The sequence below is a fragment of the Dipodomys merriami genome, unplaced genomic scaffold (assembly GCF_024711535.1).
Source record: "Dipodomys merriami isolate MVZ:Mamm:240054 unplaced genomic scaffold, mDipMer1.0.p SCAF_3, whole genome shotgun sequence".
Taxonomy (NCBI): Eukaryota; Metazoa; Chordata; class Mammalia; order Rodentia; family Heteromyidae; genus Dipodomys; species Dipodomys merriami.
This window is the reverse complement of record NW_027204492.1, coordinates 20,670,876-20,692,922: the sequence shown is the minus strand read 5'-3', so window position 1 is coordinate 20,692,922 and position 22,047 is coordinate 20,670,876.

Here is a 22,047-nt window from a genome sequence, read left to right as displayed (position 1 = left end):
TTTGCCTTGTCTTATTGCTGTAGGTAGGCATTCTAATACCAGTGTGAAGAGAAATGGAGGACATCCTTGTCTCGTTCCTGAGTGAAGAGCAAATAGCTTTAGTTTGTTACCATTAAGGATAATGGTGGCTGTAGATTTGTCACATACAGCCTTTATTGGATTGAGGAATGTTCCCTGGGTTCCTAATTTCTAAAGAACCTTCATCATAAGGGGGTGTTGGATCTTTTCATATGCTTTTTCTGCATCTATTGAGATAATCATGTGGTTCTTATCCTTGCTCTTGTTGATGTGATGAACTATACTAATTGATTTGCATATATTTAACCAGCTTTGCATTCCTGAAATGCATCTGTTTGATCATAGAGTATGAATTTTTTGGCTGAATTATTGAAGTAGATTGGCTAAATTTTGTTGAGAAGTTATGCATCAACGTTCATCAAAGAAATGGATCTATAGTTCTCTTTCTTTGATGAGTCTCTTCCTGGTTTTGGGGTTAGAGTTATGATGGCTTCATAGAATGTTTGGTAATGAACTTTCTCTTTCAATTTCATTGAAGAGTTGAAGGAGTATTGGTGTGAGCTCTGCTTTGAAGGTCTTGTAGAATTCCGCTGTAAATCCATCTAGGCCTGGGCTTTTCTATGGTGGAGGTCTCTTATTGTTTTTACTTCAATGCTTGATATGGGCCTGTTAAGATGGTTTAACTCATCGTGATTTAGTGTCAGCATGTCCATATTTGCTAGGAAAAGGTCCATTTCTGACAAGTTCTCAAAGTTATTAGCATAAAAGTTTGAGAATTATTCCCTTATAATGTTCTAAATCTTGGTTGTTTTTGTGGTGATGTTCCCATTCTCATTTCTGAATTTATTTATTTGGGTGTGTTCTCTTCTTTTCTGATAAGATTTGCTAAGGGTCTGTCAATTTTGTTAATTTTATCGAAGAACCAACTCTTTGTTTTGTTGATTCTTCTATGAATTTTTTGGATTCTAATTATTTTAATTCTGATTTAATTTTAACTAATTCTTTCTGTCTACTGGATTGGGGTTTATCTTGCTGCTATTTTTCAAGGTGGTTCAGATGTCTCATGAAATTGTTAGTTTCCAATCTCTCCAATTTGTTGATGTAGGAACTCAGAGCTATAAACTTGCCTCTGAGTACTGCCTTTGGTGTTTCCCAGAGGAGCTGGTAGTTTGTGTGTTCATTTTTGTTGAATATCATGAACATTTGAATTTCTTTTCTAATCTCTTCCATGACCTACTTATGATTCAGCACTGTGTTGTTCAGCCTCCATGTGTTATAGGACTTTCTTCAGTGGTTTTGGTGTTGAGTTCTAATTTTATTTCCTTGTGGTCTGTGAGAATACAAGGTAAAACTTCATTGTTTCTGAATTTGGACAAGTTTGCTTTTTGACCTAAAATGTGGTCTATTTTGGAAAATGTTCCGTGTGCTGCCAGGAAAAACGTGTATTCTGATGCTGCTGGGTGAAATATTTGGTAGATGTCTGTTAAATCTAGTTGATCTATACAGTTGTTTAGATCTGCGGTTTCTCTGTTGAGTTTTTGCCAAGTTGATTTATCTAGTGTGGATAGTGATGTGTTAAAGTTGCCAACATTTAATGTCTTTGGACCTATGTGAGATTTGAGGGAAAGTAGTGTTTCTTGGATAAATTTGGGTGCTCCATTGTTTGGTGAATAGATATTTAGAACTGTAATATCCTCCTGAGAGATCCCTTAATTAGTATGTAGCAACCTTCTTCATCTGTTCTCACTAATTTTAATTTGAAGCCTATTTTATATGATATTAGGATTGCAACTTCTGCCTGTTTATGGGGGCCATTTGCTTGGTAGATTTTGTTCCAGCCTTTCACATTGAAAATGTGGGGTTTTTTTGGGGGGGTCCGGTAGTGGGGTCTGAACTCTGGGCCTGGGCGTTGTCCCTCAGCTCTTCAGTTCAAGGCTAGCACACTACCACTTGAGCCATAGCACCACTTCTGGCTTTTTTTTCTGCTTATGTGGTACTGAGGAATCGAACACAGGGCCTCATGCATGCAAGGCAAGCGTTCTACCACTGAGCCACCTTCTCAGCCCCAAAAATGTGTTAGTTTTTATGGGCAAGATGTGACTCCTGAAGGCAACAGATAGAAGGATCTTGCTTTTTAATCCAACTAGATAGTTTATGTCACTTAATTGGAGAGTTATGTCCATTTATGTTGAGAGTTAGGACTGAGAGATATTTTGGAATTCCTGCCATGTTATCCATTTTCTTTTTGGCTGCATCAACTGGGTTTATCTTGTGGTTCTTGGATTCTCAGTTTAGGTGTGGTTTCTTGGCCTCTATTGTGGTCTTGTGGGTTTTCTATGTGTTCGACATCTTTAAGTATCTTTTGTAGGGCTGGTTTGGTGGAGATATATTGTTTCAGATTTTCTTTGCTCTGGAAGGTTTTTGTTTGACCTTCGGCTATGAAGGAGAGTTTAGTTGGGTACAGTATTCTTTGTTGATAGTTGTTGTTTTTTTTAGGGAATGGCAAACATCATTTCAGGCTCTTCTTGCTTTAATTGTCTCTGCTGAGAAATCTGAGGTGATTCTAATTGGTTTCCCTTAATATGTAATTGGTCTTTTATCCTTGACATCTTTAAAGATCTTTTCCTTTGTCTGAATTGATCCTGTGCAGATTATAATGTGACAGTGGGATGTCCTATTCTGGTCTGGTCTATTTGGGGTTCTAAAAGCTTCTTGTATCTGAATAAGCCTATCGTTTTGCATATTTGGGAAGTTCTCTGCTAGGATCCTGTTAAACAAATTTCCTAGACCATTAACTTCTGTCTCTAGGTGCTCTTCTACACCCATTATGCTCAGATTATTCCTTCTGATGGTGTCTTCTAAATGTTGAATAGATCTATCATATTTCTTGAATTTGTCTTGGATAGTTGTATGTTCTTTCTATATAATATCTAGGCTGTTTTCAATCGCTGAGATTCGATCTTCTGCATGGTCTAACCTACTGTCAAGACTCTCTATTTTGTTTTTATCTCTTTTCCTTCTAATTGGTCGGTTCTTATGGCTTCAAATTCTTTGTAGAACTTTGTTTTAGATCTTGTATGAACTTCTTTACTTCCTTAAATGTTGTTCAGTGTTTATTCTCAAATTCCTTAGTTGATTGGTTATGGTTTGCTTGGACTCCCAATCCTTCTGTTGGGCTCCATTCAGCATTCCCTTTGTGGTCTCCCTGAATTCTTTCAGCTGTCTCTTTATGGATTCCATGAATGCCTCTATTGATCTTTCTTTAGTCTCATGCCGCTCTCACATTTCCTATATTACTTTTTGATTATCTTCCTCTCCTTCATCCAATTCCTGTATTTCTCTTTGTTCTCAGCCTGATCACGCAATTCCTGGCTTTCTCTTTGACTGTTCTCAGCATGCTCATGCAATTCCTTTATTTCTCTTTGACTATTCTCAACCTACTCACACAAGTTCTGTATCAGTCTTTGAGTAGCTTCCTCATGCTCATGATATTCCTGTATTAATCTTTGGTTTGCCTCCTCTCTCTCACTATCATGCTCACACTGAGTCCTTTGAAGGTTTTCAATCTTTTCATCCTCCATGTTTACCAGTAGTGTTTGTAGAGCTTTTTTAGGAACTCTCCTCTAAATTATTCATTATCTGTTCTGTCACCTGATTATCATGAGTGGGAATGGATATTCCCGGACTTGCCAATTTTCTTGTGTTTTTCCGGTTTGTTCTGCCCAGTTGGTATGAAAGTAACACCAGTTTTGTGCTAGAACACTATTTTAAGGCAAGCATCAACAAAAGTCCTTCAGTTGCACAGTCAAAAGGCTGCAGATACAATCTAGTTCAACAGATACAATCTATTCAACATCAAACAACTATGTATCAATGGGTTAAATACAGCAAAGAAGAATTTGGCAAACCAGAAATTATTAGGTTAGGAAGAAATGTGGGAAAAAATAGAATTAGAGGGATGTGGAGAGGTAAAAGGAGAGTGAATTTAACCAAGTCATAATCTCAGAGAGGGAAATGGATTGGACAGAATGATAGGAGAGAGATTTAAAAAAAAACAAGAAAAATGGAAAAACAAAAATTTAAAAAGTGAAACACTTAAAAATTATGTAAGTTAAAGAAGTGATATTGAGAGAAGAAAAGGATAGGATGAGAGGAGGGGAAGGATAGAAAGGAGTCATGAAAAAATAAAAATTAAAATTCTTAAAATTAGTTACTTGAAAATTATATAAAGAGATAATTCTGCTATTAGAGAAGTTAAGCCTAAGAGGTGGTGAATTGAGTAATAAATTTCTGGATTAACTATGTACACAATGGAGGATAAAGTCTCATAATCGACACCATGTATCTATCTGGGGATGAGCAGTACAGCAATTAAGTCACACAAAAAAGAAAGAGAAAAAAATGAAATGAATAATAAAAGGACCAAAAGGTGAAGAGATTTAAAAAAAGCACACACGCGCACGCGCGCGCGCGCACACACACACACACACACACACACACACACACACACACACACACACCCCTACATGTAAAATAACAATTATGAGAGGAAAAAAAAGATTAATAGAAAACAATTTAAAAAATATTAAAAAATGGTACAAAAAAGAGTTTTTTGGTTTTTTTTAGGGGGGGAAGGGAGCAGGAATGGGAAGATCCTGTAACTCCCCTGTGTCCATAAACAGTCTTTTGGTGGAGTCTCTGGTCTGCTTTTGTTGTTTGGTTTTCCTGTGGATTGATTGGTTCCTTAAGTCAGTGTGAGCAGGCAGAAAAACACTCTGCTGTACCCAGGATTTTGTGATCCTCCTCCCAGGCTAGTTCAGTTGAAGGGAAACCTGCTTTGAATATCACAAAAAAAGGGAGATGGCTGTTTCCTCAAGTTTGTAGATGCTGTGATGAGGCTAGGTTCTGGGTAAGGTTGAGGCCTTTCAGCAAACGGCAGCTTTTCCCTGAGTGGCTATCTCCTGAGAACTCACAGAGCCCAGCCTGGAGCCATTCTCAGGGTTTATGTTTACTGAATTTCAATTGACTCTGTAGGCTGCTGTAGAGAGGAACATCCTCTGGCTCTGTTTACCCAGTGAAGAAAGTCACTGGTCTAAGGGCAGAACTTCTCTGCCTGGGCTGGGTGACTGTAGAGCACATGGGCAGCAAAGATGGCGCTGGGAGAGAGTAGAGTGGGCAGAGCCCAATTGATCTTCCGATCAGTACCTAACCAGCCCCTGAAGGCTCAGGTGCATGATAGGGTGTGACCCTGACAGTGATTGGTTACTCTTCCTCCCTTGCCATGCCACCTGCCCTTTTTTTCTTTAAAAAAGGCTGCTCTGTGTTAATAAACGAGTTTTCTACCTGCTGGATTTGGCTCCCCGCTGTGTCTGATTGTCTCCTGGGCTGAGAGAAGCTGGGGAATGGGCGAACACCGCACTTACCTTTCCTCGGACCCCGTCAGTCTTTCATGGAATGGACGAAGACCCAACATCTGGCGCCCAATGTGGGGCAGGAAAGGAAAAGATACCGGCCAAGGCTAAGCAGTTCCTCAGGGTAAGTGAAACCCTAAATATGGGTAATGCTATATCACAGAAGAAGAAGGAGGAGGAAACATTAGGCCTAGAAGGAGTACAGGAGGAGTTGGGAAGTGAGAAGGAAAAGGAAAGGGTCAAATCCGATCGAGAACGCACTGAAACGTGCACAGTGGAAGTCAAAACGAGGGTAAAAATTACCCCCTCTGACCCAGCTGATACTGACGGTCCTAAGCTCCCTCCCTATTCCCCCAATTGGAGGGGAGGTATGGCGCGGTACGAGTCCTGCAAGAGGGACTTGCAAGACCCAGACCCCTACCAACCTTCTATGGAGGGGCCGAGGGCCGGGAAAGTAACCTACTTGGAGACCTCCTCTGGAAAGGAAGGGCCACCCGAGAGCCCAGACTCTAGGCCACAGGATTCGCTTCCCCAAGCGTATCCAGTCAATCTGGCACCAGGAGCTAACAGGCCCTTGGAATGGTATCCATGGGAAGCTAAAGATCTTAAAGAGCTCTGCAAGGTGGTGGCGGAGGATGGCCCAAACTCTCCCTGGGCCCAGACCCTATTACAAGACATTGCCTATCACCTGTGTGTCCCTAAGGACTGGATGGATGTGGCCAAAGCCGTTCTTACTACTTCTCAGTTTATTAAATGGTGTGCTTTCTTTAAGGAGGAATGCAGAGTGTGAGCAGAGAATAACCGGCAGGCTCAACCTATGATACCTATTACTTATGCCATGTTAGCAGGGATGGGGGAAGGGTACTCCACTGGCATCCAACAGGCTGCAATACCTGGCCCATACCATGACCAGGTGAGGTAGGCAGGACTTGCCACGTGGTACAAACTAGATGATGGGCCTACTGAGTCCCCCATGGCAGGAGTTAGACAAAAACCGGGTGAGCCTCTACCTGATTTCATAGACCAAGTCCAACAGAGCATTCACTGCAAGCTGCCCGCAGGGAACCTCCGAGATCAGTTAGTAAAGCTGCTTGTCTGGGAAGGGATGAATGCAGACCACCGCATGGCCTGCGTGGGATTGAGAGTTCCCTGAGCAGATGGGTGGTGGCCTCACAGGATGTGGGAACGCAACAGCACCAGTCCCAATCACTAGCTTTAGCTTTACAACAATCCCCCCCCCAACTGGCCTGAGGGCAAACTGCCCCCAACACCCTGCCCCAGGGGCATGGAGGGATACAAGTTTGATTTAGATGGGAAGTCTTTAAACTTGGGGAGGGGCATCCTCTAGCCCCATTAACTCAAGGAGGAACCCCCTCTGCTGTGAGGCCCAGGCAGCCTCGTGGCAGGGTGACCCAAGCTGCCTGGAGGGCCTTCTGGCCCAGGTTCTCGCCAAAATTCAAGAGGTAGCTCCTTTTAAGGTGCTCGGGACCCACCTTACCTTGACTCAGGCCAGCCCCCTTAAGCCTTTGCTGGATATCCCAGCCTCTCTGACCTTAACTCAACTTCAGAGTCTTTTAGGGGAAATCAATTGGCTGTTGCCATGGGTTTCTGTCCGTAAAGATAGTCTTGTGCCCTTATTTGCCCTGCTAAAAGACAGGACGCCACAAGAAGTTATTACAATTACAATATAAGGAAATGCTGGCCGTAATTATGGCCCTTCAGGACATTCAAAAACCCTTTAATTTGTATTCTGATAGCCAATAAAACAAAAACGGGGGAGTTAGCCCCCATATACAGTTACAGATAGCTTTGTTTACCATTAACATTTTAAATTTTTCAAAAGGGGCAACTGAATCCAGATTTCAGAATCACTAGGGACAACTAAACCCTAAGCCCCAAGTGAAGGTCAGGTGGAAGGACCCCCTAACACAACAATGGAGAGGACCTGACCCCCTAGTTACTATGGGCAGGGGATTTGGATGCATTTTCCCCATAGGGGAGTCCACTCCCATTTGGATCCCTGCCAGGAACCTTAAGTTTTCACCCATCTCCTCTATACAAGAGGATGACCAAGAATAAGCTAACCAACAAGGAAAGAAAAACGGCCATGGCCGAGGCTTGTGTTTTAAAGACAAAAGCCAGAAAGACAATTACTAACCATCCCCAAGGGCAACCAGCCCTTGAGAAGCTCTTGTGTTCTCTAACAATTGCAGATGGTGATACTCCAGCTGTTGGCTGTTTTGACTCTCCCAATCCTGTGAACAGCCCTATGGAATCTGCATCAACCTCAACAGGTGACCTGGGCAGTGATCAACGCTGGCAATGCAGAAATTGTCAGGAGCACCACAAGAGAAGCTGTCCCTTCGACCTGGTGGCCTGACCTTCATTTTTATCACGACCCTATGGACTATTTAATATTTTTGTAGGAGTTAATTATTTTAATGTTACCTGCTTTAATTGTTCTTTTACTAATTGCTTGTATAGCAGCATTGAATCCATACTTACTGCTAAACAACCACCTTTTGTTATGTTTCCAGTTTAGATCTTGTCCAACCCCACAGGCAAATAGCTGTATTAGAACAATCCCCACCTCTGGACTCTGAAGTGGCAAAGACTGCTATCCCATCCTTCACTAAAGTAAAAGGACTAGTAGTGACATTTCCTGGCCTGGTAATGCTTTTGCTTATGGTTTTTTCTATGCCTTCCTTGCATTATACATGCACTGCAAAACTCTTATGAACTTAGCCAGCCAGTTATCAAGCTCCAAATGAATGAATTTCCCCCCGAGAGGAATCACAGCCAGAGACGGGTAAGAGGGGGTGTCAGTCTGACCAACCTAAGACAGGGCCTTCAGCTTAGCTCTGAAGAAGTTCCCGATGACAGGTAAGGCAGACAAGGCGATCCACCCAACCTAAGACAGGCGGGTTCACTTCTTTAAACAAAGATGGGGGAGATGATTTTGGGAGCCATTGGGAGCTGACAGTATAGCTCAAAGGTCACCTTGACCCCTGTGCTAGCTTAAAGGCATGTACAAGGAACTGGCTTACTTAAAAGACACCAGGTGCCCAGGAATTAATGTGAGGTAACTGGGACAGGCTCTTGGATCATGCACAAGGGCCCTCCCTATCCTTGTCTGGTGAATCTCGAACCCCCAGCCTTGCCTGGAACCCCCTGTGTAGCCAATGCTATCCTTACCAATGTAATCCTGTTAAAACAACCTTTACAGAGGAGGGAAAAGGATAACTAACTGGGAGGTGGGTCTGCCATTAAAACAAAAAAAGGGGGGAATCTGTAGAGCATATGGGCAGCAAAGATGGCACTGGGAGAGAGTAGAGTGGGCAGAGCCCAATTGATCTTCCGATCAGTGCCTAACCAGCCGGTGAAGGCTCAGGTGCATGATAGGGTGTGACCTTGACAGTGATTGGTTCCTCTTCCTTCCTTGCCATGCCACCTGCCCTTTTTGGCTTTAAAAAGGGCTGCTCTCTGTTAATAAATGAGTTTTCTACCTGCTGGATTTGGCTCCCCGCTGTGTCTGATTGTCTCCCGGGCTGAGAGAGACTGGGGAACTGGTGAGCATCGCACTTAACTTTCCTCGGACCCCATCTTTCGTGGGACAGACGAAGACCCAACAGGTGACTTTCCCCTGGGTGGAGCTGAGCCTGGCAGGTCAGGTCAGGTTCCTGTGACCTGATAAATGACTCTTTTGTTGTCTTCCAAGGCCTTTTGTTGGTGCTAGTTGCTCAACCAGGCATTTGTCAGTATCAAAGATGGAGATCTCCCGTGTTGGGGGAGGGGCAGCCTTCCCTCCTCTGCTTCCTGAGAAGGAGTGAGGATGTCAGTGTTCTATTCACACCAGAGTCTTGGTTCCTGGGCCGTCTCTGGTCTGAAATCTGCAGGATGAAGTTATCTGCTCCTTGTCAGTTCTTGCTGGTGTTGAGTAGAATCCAGTCCCTGCTGCATCTGGTGCCTTTGTCCTGGACTCTCTCTGTTTTAGGTATGGCAGTGATGGCCACTGACACTGCTGCTGCAGCCACCACAGCCGTGGCTACTGGCAAATGCTCAGATCTGTCTCCTTGCCTGTATTTTCCCTTTCTGTCCAAACTCTCAGTATTGTAATGTCACACTTGGTGCGATTCTCTAGGCTAGGACTGTTCACTGGAACACTAAAACTGCTTTCTATGTGGGAGCTTGTTTAACCTCCAGCTTCTCCTCTGCCATCTTCCTCTGACTCCACTTGTGTCAGCTTTTTATGTGCTCAGGATTTTTAGTTCCCATTAGCTGAGTGATATCACATCTTGTAGTCGTTGGCTATAATAGCACCAGTTTTCTATCTAAATAGCATACTAAAACTAGAATTTTCTATTGTACACGTTTATTGGAGTTCCTCTCATAGACAACAAATAACTGCCATAAATCCTCTGAGTTTGAAGGTTGTCATACTTTTCCTTATGAACTCAAAAATAGAAAAAATAGGTGTTCCTACTTTAGCTTTTCATATAATATGCAATATAGCAATTTGTTTAATAGTCTGAATTTAAATAATTACAACTAATTACAAGACTATTTTTGCTGATTGAATAATGTTTATGAAGTTCAAAGTAGGAGGATGCAATACTAAACTCTGTTAGTGTTCTGGGTACCTACAACACATAGGAAGCACTAAAATCTCCAGGAAATGTCTAGGATGGTAAATGCAGGAAAATACAATGTCACCATATTTTCCTATGGAAAATAGAAAAGTTAGGTTAGTCACAACATGCAATTGCTGGGCACTGGTGGCTTGTGTCTATAATCCTAACTACTCAGGAGGCTGAGATCAAAGGATAATGGTTCATTAGAAAAATCTATGACCATCTTCAATTGAGTACTTGAAAGCTAAAAGTGGAACTCTGGCTCAAGTGTTAGAGAAGAGCTATTCTTGAGCAAAAAAAAAAAGCTCAAGGACAGCACCCAGGCCCTGAGTTCTAACCCCAGGATTGAATACACACACACACACACACACACACACACACACACACACACACACGGAAGACATTCTAGCAGAGTCATTGTGAGATATAACTAAGCTACTTGCAGCCAGATTGTCAATTATCAGCCAGCTCTAGCATCTAAGTCTTACTAAACTATTTGACTAAATGGCACATGAATATTGTAAGATTCTAATATGGGATAAGTATATATTCAAGTACCAGGTAGAATAGTATTAATATAAACACAAGGAGGGAGCAAGCACTCTTATTCCATATCCCAATGACTGATTTTTTTCACCAATTTCAAAGACTGTTAGCTCAAACTGGATTGAATTTGATTTAAAAAGCAATAAAAATGTGGTTTTGTTATGGTCCCCATATAGAGATAAACATTTGATGCAAATTAAATTCATTGTAAAAGAGGTCTGTTTATTAAATAGAGTTAATATCATAGAATACAAAGAGGAATATGGAATATCCATGTATATTTTATATGTACTGTGAACAATGATAGTGTATAACTCTGAGCTTTTATGATTAATAAAAAATGTACATAAAGCACTTAGCAGGGAATATACTCTTAAGATCAACACAAAAAGTAGGACAATGTCCCTCCATCTCCTATTTTCCTCACCTGGACCAAGCTTCTATTACTGGTGTTAGAAATTGGTACAGACCAAGCAAAGGGCTCAATTGGAGAGTAACAACGCATATTTTGTTTTTGTTCATTTTCCATTGAAAGTTATGAAAGCAGTTTTTGGGAATTCAATTTCATCTCCAAAATATGAGGTTTTCTGAAACTATTTTTTAGACAATTCAGTCTGTGTCCTTGAGGCAGTTAATGAGATATGCTAATTTGGGATAAATAGGTCTGCTATGAATTCTTGATAAGAAAACATCTGCTTCACTCACTTTTTTTGCTTTTCTAAGGAAGTCAGGCTTTAAAGACAATACAATATGATAAAGCATAAGACACTGCTTTGAAGAAAATAATTTTAAATAGCTAATTGTTTCTCAAGTCAAGTTTTAAGAAAGATGCCTGCTGGAGTTGCAGTGCAGGAGACACAGGGAAAACCAGCTCAGAGGTTAAAAGCCCATGACAAGTCAGAAGTTGAACACAGTTGGGAAAGTGCATGCTCATATGATTGAAATGCTGTAACACAATCCAGAGAACGTGTTTCTAACTGTGACTCAGGACCATAATAATGTCATACTTGCAAAGGTGCTAAAGGATCATGAATAACGTGAGTTTTTAGTTTTAGTTTCCCTTACCTTTCTTTTCCCTGTCCTTTCTTCTTTTCCTCCCTCCATCTTTGTCTCCTTCCTACTTTAATGGCTTATTTTCCAAGGATACTTGTGAAAATGGAACAGCTGAGAATATAAGAAATTTATTTGCCAATCAGGGTCCTACTCATGTGCTAAAATTGTTTTCCTACAGAAACTGAAACCAGAACTTTGACCTTAGGTCATCCTTGCTTAATACAATAATACTAAAGCAAATACTATTTTAGGATATCAATAGCTATACAGACAGATATAGTGAGCTTAGTCACTTATATGTACTTAATTAGGTATGACTGTGGAGTAACCACAGTTTATATAATTGGAATAGTGGGAAACAGAGGAAGTGTGGTGGTATAATCATTTGAGAAGTGCAAGCTACTAGTCATATCCAGACATCTAAGGAGAGATGAAAAGTGAAGCTGGATATATATACTCTTGCTCAGAAAAGTAGTAATATCCAGTACAGTGATCCAGTCACCTAAATGGTTTTTACCTAAATGCAAGGCTTCCCACTTTTAGTCAGTGTTATACTTTAGATATTAATTGTATGCTAAAGCTCATGTATTAAAGACTCTGTCCTCAATACAGTAATGTTGAGAGTTGGGGGTTTTGAGAGGTGAGTAATCTCAAAGAGCCCTGACCCTCAGAAATGGACTATTCCATTTATTGATTCATAGTCTAATGAGAGAGATTGTGTTGTAATTTTGAGCTTTCTCCTTTTGCTTTCTCTCCATCAGGAGGTGAGCAGCTTTGATTCTCCATGTCTTCAACGTCATGTTCAGCCTTCCACATATGCAAATAAGCAATCATTGATGAAAACACTTGAAGCTGTGAGCCAACATATATCACTATTCAAGCTTATTTTCTCAATTATTTTATCACATTAGTAAAAATCTAATATACCCATGATAAGAATTCCCTCACACATCTATCCTACTGAACATGAAAGAAAATAATTAAGGGATAAGAACCAAGAAATCAGAAAAGCATGGAAGACCTTGAGTGGAGGATAGAGGACAAAATGGAAGAAGAAGGAAAGGCATCAGAGGAAAGATTATGTGCTCTAAAGAAAATGGGACATATACATAAAGAGAAAGAAATAAAAAAAAACTTTGAGACAACAAATACAAAGTAAAACTGGAATATCCTAGAATAAATTTTATCACTCAGTAGAAGCAGGGCAGAATTTGAGTCCATTGGGTTAGAAGCCATTACCTAGGTATTACATGGCTGTGTATACAATCACTGCTGCATATCCAGTCTCATTTTGGAGGGGAAGGAAGCAATATTAGAGCTTGAATTGAATGCTTGTGTTTGCTTGGTTAAGTATCTACTACATGAGCAATCCCTCCAGTTTTGCATTTTGCTGGTTATATTGTAAATAGAGATAAGCAGACTCTTCTGCCCAGGATGGCTTTGACCCACAATAATTCAAATCTCAGTCTCATGCACAGTTAAGATTACAGGTGTGAGTCATTAACACCTAGCCCACCATCATTTTGTGCCACTCTCCATAACCTCTAACTTATTTTCTATTTCTTTCAGTTTCTTTAGTGATAATAATTTAAAAAATGAAAACCTGAAAAACTCAATGACTGAAACCGAAAAATTCCTTATAGAGTTTCAAAAACTGACTTAATTAAACAGAAAATGAATCAATGTGCTCAAAGATAAATTCTTTGAAATTATAATTACAAGTTTAACAGGAAAATGAATGAAGAAAACTAAAATATATGGTATTTAAGGAACACCAAGTAGCAAGCCAATATATACACATCATGACAATTTCATAAGGAGTAGAAGGGAGAGAAATGGTGGTAATCTGGTCTAAATAAATAGTGACAATAAACAAGAGAAATAATCATCAAAACTACTGTGACCCAAAAAACCCAAATAAATTAAATATAAATTGGTATTCATTGAAACACAATACTCTTATTGTCAAAAGTAAAAAAAACTACTAGATATGGTGGTTCACACCTTTAATCCTAGGACTTGAGAGATTGAGGAAGCAGGAACATGAGTTTAAGGCCAGTTACATAAGGACAAACAAAATGAGAGTACTATTAACAACTATAGTGTAATAAATTCAATAATCTATATAACTGGACAAACATCTAGATATATAAAATTTAAAAGACTAAGTATTACTGGAAAATCTGAACATAATTAGATACTATAAGTAAAACTAATGAATTAGAGCAGAATTAGGCATTGATGTCATGCACCACTGGTGAATTTTATTGTTTTTAAGGAATTAATGGTGATCTTCCTCAAATGCTAAAAATAACTAATTTTAAGGACAAGTATTATATGGAAAACAAAGCCTGAGAATGATAAATGTAAGAAAAAATTGAAGCTCATATTCCTGATGAGTATAGATATAAAATATTTAAATACATACACCCATATAAATCACACACCCAAGTGCAGTAGTACTACACACTAGACACAATTTTGAAAATGCACTATAAAACTTATGGAAGGGGTTGGGAAGTAAAAGCTAGAGAGACTGAGAGAAGGATGACATTGTCTGAAAGGAAATGTGCTCTTTACCTAACGTATAACTGTAATGTCTCTGTAATCATCTTTATAATAAAAATAATTTTTTGAAAAGAACCACACACCATAAATCAATTTGGCTATACTGATAATTGAACTTAGGCAAATTAATTTAAAAACTTAACAGCTAGCCAAGCGCTGGTGGCTCACGCCTGTAATCCTAGCTATTCAGGAGGCTGAGAACTGAGGATCTTTGTTCAAAGACAGTCAGGGCAGGAAAGTCTGCAAGACTCTTATCTCCAATTAACCACCAGAAAACCGGAAGTAGCACTGTGGCTCAAGTGGCTCAAGCACTTGCCTTGAACTGAAGAGCTCAGGGACAGAGCCCATGCCCAGTGTTCAAGCCCCCTCATGCCCCGCACCAACTGACACACACACAAAAAAAATTTAACAGCAAAAAGGACAATCAATGATTATTTCATGGGATGTAGACAAAACCACTGTCAAAGTTCAGCTTTCTTTATATAAAAAAGGTCTTATCACAACAGGTATGATCTGCAGGGTGCCAGTGGCTCACAACTATAATCTTAGCTACTGAAGAGGCTGAGATCTGAGGATTGTGGTTCAAAGCCAGCCCGGGTAGGAATGTCCATGAGACTCTTTTTTTTTTTTTTTAATAAATGAATTCAGAGGCTTTTATTGAACATACTGTATAGAGGGGTTAAAATTACATGGACAAGATAATGAGTACATTTTTTATCAAGCATTGCAGCCTCCTCCTTTGTTTACCCTTCACATCCCTTCCCAGCCTCCCCCGGCTCCCCCCACTCAATCCTCCCTCCCCCCACCAAAGTTGTAAAGTTCGTTTTCGACATGACAACTTGTACTTCTCATTGTTGCAACGGGTACACCTGTATGCTTATTTAAACGACTTGTTTTTCCTCTTCCCCTCCACAAATTATACCCACATCAAATATAGTGAAAGCAGGGGTTATACTGTGGGGGAGGGACATACAAAGCAACAAAGAAATAGTCTTATAAATGTGTTAGAAACAAATGCATGAAATTAAAAACAACATTTAAATACATATCTATGGGTTCATTTTCCTAACATCACATTATCTGACCTGTTCTGCTTGACTCATTCATATACTAGATATTGCAAATAAGGGAAACCATGGGATCTATGTTTCTTTGGGCTTGGCTTACTTCACTTAATATAATTTTTTCCAATCCTTTCCATTTCCTAACAAATGGGGCAATGTCATTCTTTCTGATGGAGGCAGAGAATCCCATTGTGTATATATACCACATTTTCTTGATCCATTCATCTACTGAGGGGCATCTGGGTTGGTTCCATATCTTAGCTCTGGTAAATAATGCTGCAATAAACATAGTTGTGCTGGTAGCTTTAGTGTGCTCTTGTTTGTAAACATTTGGGTAAATGCCCAAAAGTGGGATTGCTGGGTCATAGGGGAGGAACCTCCATACTGCTTTCCAAAGTGGTTGAACAAGTTTACATTCCCACCAACAATGAAGTAAGGTTCCCTTCTGTCCACATCCTCTCCAGCATCTGTTGTTGTTAGAGTTCTTGATTTTTGCCATTCTAACTGGGGTGAGGTGGTATCTCAATGTTGTTTGATTTGCATTTCTTTTATGGCTAGGGAGGTTGAGCATTTCTTCCTGTGTCTATTGGCCATCCTTCTTTCTTCTTCAGAGAAGTTTCTCTTTAAGTCTTTTGCCCACTTATTTATTGGGCAGTTGTTTCTTTGAGGATTTGTTGTTGGGGGATTTAATTTGTATAGTGTACCAAATGAGAAATAAATTTCAGTAGGCTATTATATTTAGAAGGAATGAGTTATAGAAATGTTTGATAAGTGTGATCTTAACACTAGCAGCATAAATACCACCTGAAATTGTGTTAAATGTACAAGTTCTTGTGCTTCATCTCAGATTTACTAAATCATAACTCTGGTGTTGGGATCTGTGTTTTAGCAATCATTCTGGAAGAATCTAATGTTCACTGAACTTTTAGACACACTGAAATAAAGTAACAGCAACATGAGGGACAGAGAACAAAATAATGTGACTTGAAAAGGATAATGGGCAATTTTAAAGTTGGAGATGATTTCTCTATACTTCAAGTATGAACACTGGGAATCATAATAGCGACAGAAAAGAGAAAAATATCTATGATTTCTGTATTAATTTGATGTTAGGAAACTGGGCAGGTTCTTAATAGATAGACAAAGCTAACCTCATACTGAGTGCTAAGTTATTTCCATTACTGCCTTCCCAACTAATCCTAATAGAGGAAATCACCATGTTGCATTTATTCTACAACGAGGGAAGCAGGAGTGTGTGGTGGCAATGGGGAGCATGCAGTTCATTGAACATGAAGGGGAAAAAAGATGCAAAGCTCCTGTGAAAATGGAAGGATTGCAGAAGTTAATTTTAAATACATGCACATGTGGCTTGTATGATAGCATGAGTCAAGGGGATGACTATATTAATAAAGGCAGTATTACAGCAAATAGAGTTAATCAAACACTGTGGTATTAACTGGGCCACATCAGAAGCAGTACTGCCTTTAGATGCTTGCCTTTCAACCTTATTGGAAATTAAAAACTAAACCCCTTGTGATGAAAATCTGTTCCACCTGAAACAGTATCAAAAGGCTTCAGCTCAGTCAAATTAATTGCACTAACATTTGCCATGGCTGAGGAAAATTCCAACTGTTAATGATAAACCTATCTTATGAAGCAAGTTTCTGAGTAATTACCTCTGATCCACTAAACTAATAAGACCAAAATCTTTACATACCATGTGGAAGTTTTCAAACCATTTTAGCATTTATTATCCTTATTGAGATTCAAACTGGTGAGACAGGCAAGGAAGGTATTACTGCTTCCATTGTGGCATGAGCTAATGGGGGCTCAAAGAGGTCTTCCATGACCAATGGTTTATTGTAGATCAAGATACAAGATCAAATTTATCCTATATAACTTCTTCTTCCATTAAAATGAATTCTGTTCAAGTGAGTCTTTATTTTCTCATACAAATATACTCCGGAGGACTCATAGCCCAGTTTGTTAGATGAGACTAGCTATGTCTGGATTTCAACAGAACACAAAATTTGAGATCAAATTTTGTCTCCATGCCAGACATCTTCTTTTACTTAAAATTATATAGTGAGTGCTACCATAGTATTTTTCTTCTACAATAAAGCTGTTTTCAGTTTTTAAATGATTATTTATGAAATATTATTATGTTGAATATTTGTACATTTCTTTCATTCCCTCAGAATGAATCCTTAGCAGCGGGATTACTAGGCCTAAGTTTTGTAATCATTTCAAAAAACCTCTAGTCCATAGTACTAAAATATTTTCTTTCATTATTTTATTTTATTTTGTTATTGTGAAAAAACTGTACAGAGGTGTTACAATTACATGGGCAAGATAATGAGCACATTTCTTATCAAGCATTGTAGCTTCCTCCTTTGTTTCCCCTTCCCATCACTTCCCATCTTCCCCTGTCCCCCCACCCAATCCTTCCCCCCCGCCCCCCGCACCAAAGTTGTAAAGTTCGTTTTCGACCTAACGACTTGTACATCTCATTGTTGCAATGGGTCCACCTGTATGCTTATTTAAACGACCTGTTTTTCCTCTTCCCTCCACAAATTATACCGACATCAAATACAGTGAAAGCAGGGGTTATACTGTGGGGGAGGGACATACAAAGCAACAAAGAAATAATATTATAAATGTGTTAGACACAATCGCATGAAAGAAAAACAACATTTGAATACATATCTTAGGGTTCAATTCCCTAATATCACCTTATCTGACCTTTTCTGCTTGACTCAGACATATACTAGATATTGCAAATAATGGAAACCATGGGACCTATATTTCTTTGGGCCTGGCTTACTTCACTTAATATAATTTTTTCCAAGCCTTTCCATTTCCTGTTTTCAAGAAAGAATCTTGATACTAGTTGAAAGCACAGCTTTTCCTGAATGTTTGCAAATTCTTCCAATTTATATGCCTTACTTGTGTGATTTTCATTTTTGAGGATTAGTGCATTGAACAACTTATAATTATAAATAGATGGGCAGTTTACATTTACTCTTCTGTAATTCTCTGTTCAACTCTTTAGTTCAGGGATCTGTGTACTTTATCAAAAGTACAGGACAAGGTAATCAACATTTTAAGTTTTGTAGCCTTATGGCCTCTGTCACAACTGCTCAACACTGCTATAGTGCAAGCCGTAGACAATGTGTAAATGAATGCACATGGCTGTGTTCAAGTAAAACTTATTTTTTAGAAAAACAGGTAATTGGCCAGTTTAGACAATTGGGGTCAGTTTGCCATCTTCTAATTTACTTCATTTTGCTGCTGGAAGCTATCATATTCTTATTGATTTTGAAAAGCTACACATACTTCAAGGATAACCTTTTGGAATCTATGTTGCAAATGTCTCCCAATTTGTTTTAAACATCATATATTCAAATCTAATATAATTATTAATTTATTTCTGTCTTTGCTTTCATGCTTAGCAAAACTTGTTCATTATAAAAGCTACCCATATTCTAGTTGTCTTATGTTTTTATGAATTTATCTGGAAGTAATTTTGTCATGAAGTCTGGAGTAGAAAACTGATTTCCAAAAAAAATACTCAATTGATGGTGCCAGCACCTTCTACTAAATGAATCTTCTTTGCTCAGTGGGGCTTCTTTTGGAACTAAATCTCTATTAAACTAGATGTATCATTACTGTGTTTAGAGATGTTGCCTGTGAGTCTAGGATCTGAAAGTAATGGCTCTGGAAATCTGCTCACTGTAGGAGTCTCTCTCACTCCCTTCTTTTTTTTTTTTTTCTGTGTATGTGGTACTGAGGAATCGAACCCAGGGCCTCATGCATGTGAGGCAAGCACTTTACCACTGAGCCACCTTCCCAGTCCCTCTCACTCCCTTTGTACTTACATCAGGCCAGTTTCAAATGTACCAAGAATTTTGTCTTAACAGGAGCTATTGCCTTTGTTATGACTGCTGCTGTCTTTATACTTTTATCTTTCATATATCTCTGTCTCTTTGCATTTGTGTATAGTCTTATTCTTCTCAGTGGGAGCGAAGCCTTTCTATAAAGCCAGAAAACTGTGACCCTCATTTTCTGTTATAATTTAGTCCTACTGTAGTATTGTTGTTCATAAAGGGCTTAGTTCCCATTTAATTTGCTAACTACTTGGATCAACTCTATGTGACTCTTCTACTTTTTTAGTGTTTGAGTTTTCTTAGTGATCATTTGATTACAAATATATTTTTATTTCCTTATATTCCTAAAGAACCTTTGTTTTTCTACTTCTATTGTCTATAATGATATAAGCCCACTATTATACTCATCTTGACCATTTTTATTCTCTGAAAGACATCATACAGTAGAAAGCTCTGTTCTCCTAAAACTGGTCTTCACAATTGTTATGCTCGTTTCTCTGCTCTCAACCTGCTGGAAGTACACATAGTGATTGGACATCCTACCCATATAATTAGAGAAAGGAAGGAATAGCTTTCCTGTAGAAGAACATTAAGTCTAAGAAATGCTAGAAAACAGTATTTTCTTCTGAATTCCATTCCTGTTTATAATTTAAAAATTACACTATAGACATACCTTTGGGCAAGGCACAAAATAGGAGTATCTAAAATGTGCAAACTATGGCTTATATTTGTATTTCTGCTATGAAAGAGTCATTTTAACCATTCATTTCCTTCAAATCTCATTGTATGAACATTTTAAATGATAGATGAAGGAAAATATTTAATATCTGTCAAAGGAAACATTTTATATTTATCAAATCTATATGGATTTCCAATGATATGGTAAGGTATTAGGCTTATTTTAGCACAAACAATATATTTTGTCCTAGAAAAATACAGCTGACTAGTATATGTCTGAGACAAGCAGAAACGGTCAGATAAGTTGATGTTAAGCGAAATGAACCCCAAGATAAGGACTCAAATGTTTTTTCTTTCTTGTGATTGTTTTAAACATATTTATAAGATATTTCTTTGTTGTTTGTATGTCCCTCCCCCCCAGTATAACCACTGTTTTCACTGTATTTGATGTTGGTATAATTAGTGGAGGGGAAGGGAAAAAAACAAATTGTTTAAAAAGGGATACAGTTGGACCCATTGCAACAATGAGTTGTACAAGATTTTATGTCGAAAAACCAAACTTTACAACTTTGGCACGGGGGAGGGGATGGAGGGGAGATGGGAAGGTATGGGAAGGGGAAACAAAGGAGGAGGCAACAATGCTTGATAGGAAATGTACTCATTACCTTGCCCATGTAATTATAACCCCTCTGTATGGTATTTTCACAATTTAAAAAAATACAGCTGAAATTGAATGAATTTTTAGAATAAAGACTGGGTTGATTCAAACATTTCAAAACACAGTTTCTTCTGTGTATCTATCTACAGCATTCTGTATGTTGAATGCAACTTTAGTTCATACTGTTTCAAGTAACTTACAAACATTTACTACTTGTAATCTTAACAGTGCCCTTATAAGCTCTATTAAGTTTAGATGAATTGGCTATGTACTACAAAGAAGCCATGACATGGAAGTGAAATTATTTGCCCTAGGAGGTGTAGCCTGTTAATGAATACATGTGACCCTCCATGTCTCATCAATATGGTTATACTCAACCTCACTTACCTGTAGATGATTGTCTGGCAAGTACTTTCTTGCCATGAGGCTCTTTGTTCTTGGTTCTAATCATAGCCTTCATTTTTTTCTTTTTCTATTCTTTCTTTTATTTCTTTTTCCTCCCTCCCTCCCTCCTTTCCTCCCTCCCTCCCTCCTTCCCTCCTTCCTGTTTTTCTCTTTCTTTAATATTGGGGTTTGAGCTCAGGGCCTCATTTTTGCTAGGCTGATGTGACACCACTAAGTGGGGGCCTTCAGTCATTTCCACTGGTTATTTTTGGATATAGTCACACTTTCTGCCTGGGCTTGTGCTTGAGCTGCAATACATCTACATTTTTAGGTTTCCCATGATTGGTGGAGTTATATGCACACTCTACTGTATCCAGCTTCCTTTCATGTATGTGAAATCTCATGGACTCTTTGGCTTTACTGCCCTAAAACCATGATCCTCCCAATCTTAGCTTTCCCCATAGCCTGGAAAGACAGATACAGACAGTAGTGAACAGCTAAGGGTTAAGAATGGGTCCCATGAACTATTCAGCCTGGACTCACCTCCAATCAAAAGCCCCTGATTTCAACCTCTCAAGTAGGTAAGATTACAGGTGAAAACAACTGGCACCTGACTTGCTTCCTTCATTTTGTTTCTGTACTTAAGAAAATGCTTTGTGTTGTGTGAGTTCACATTATTTAGAAATAAATATTATTATGTCCCAAACTTAACCCAAGTATTTTCTTGTTTTCAATTATATTAATAGCTCCTTGACACTGGAAATAACATCTTTGTTTGCTCCATCTCCCTTGGTGCTTAGCTCCAGGTTGCAGGACTGCATTCAGCAAAAACCATTCTATACTCTGAATTCAGGATAGTATAGTGGAAGGAGCAATGGAAGAGGGTTGTATTGCCTCAAACGTTCTCTTTCAATACTGGCTCTTTTCTATTAAAAACAATAAATACTTTTTTCTCTGAGATTCTTTTATCTTTAAATTTCAAACAGTTTCAATAGTTGCTTATTTTGTTTCCTTTTATAGTGTTTTGTATAGTGCTGTTATGAAGTTGATCTTTGAGTCAAATAGGTTTTAATTATAGGAACAATTCCACAATTATACAACTTGGAGCAAGTTCCCCCCCCCCGAATTTCTGTTTTCTTTAGTTGTAAA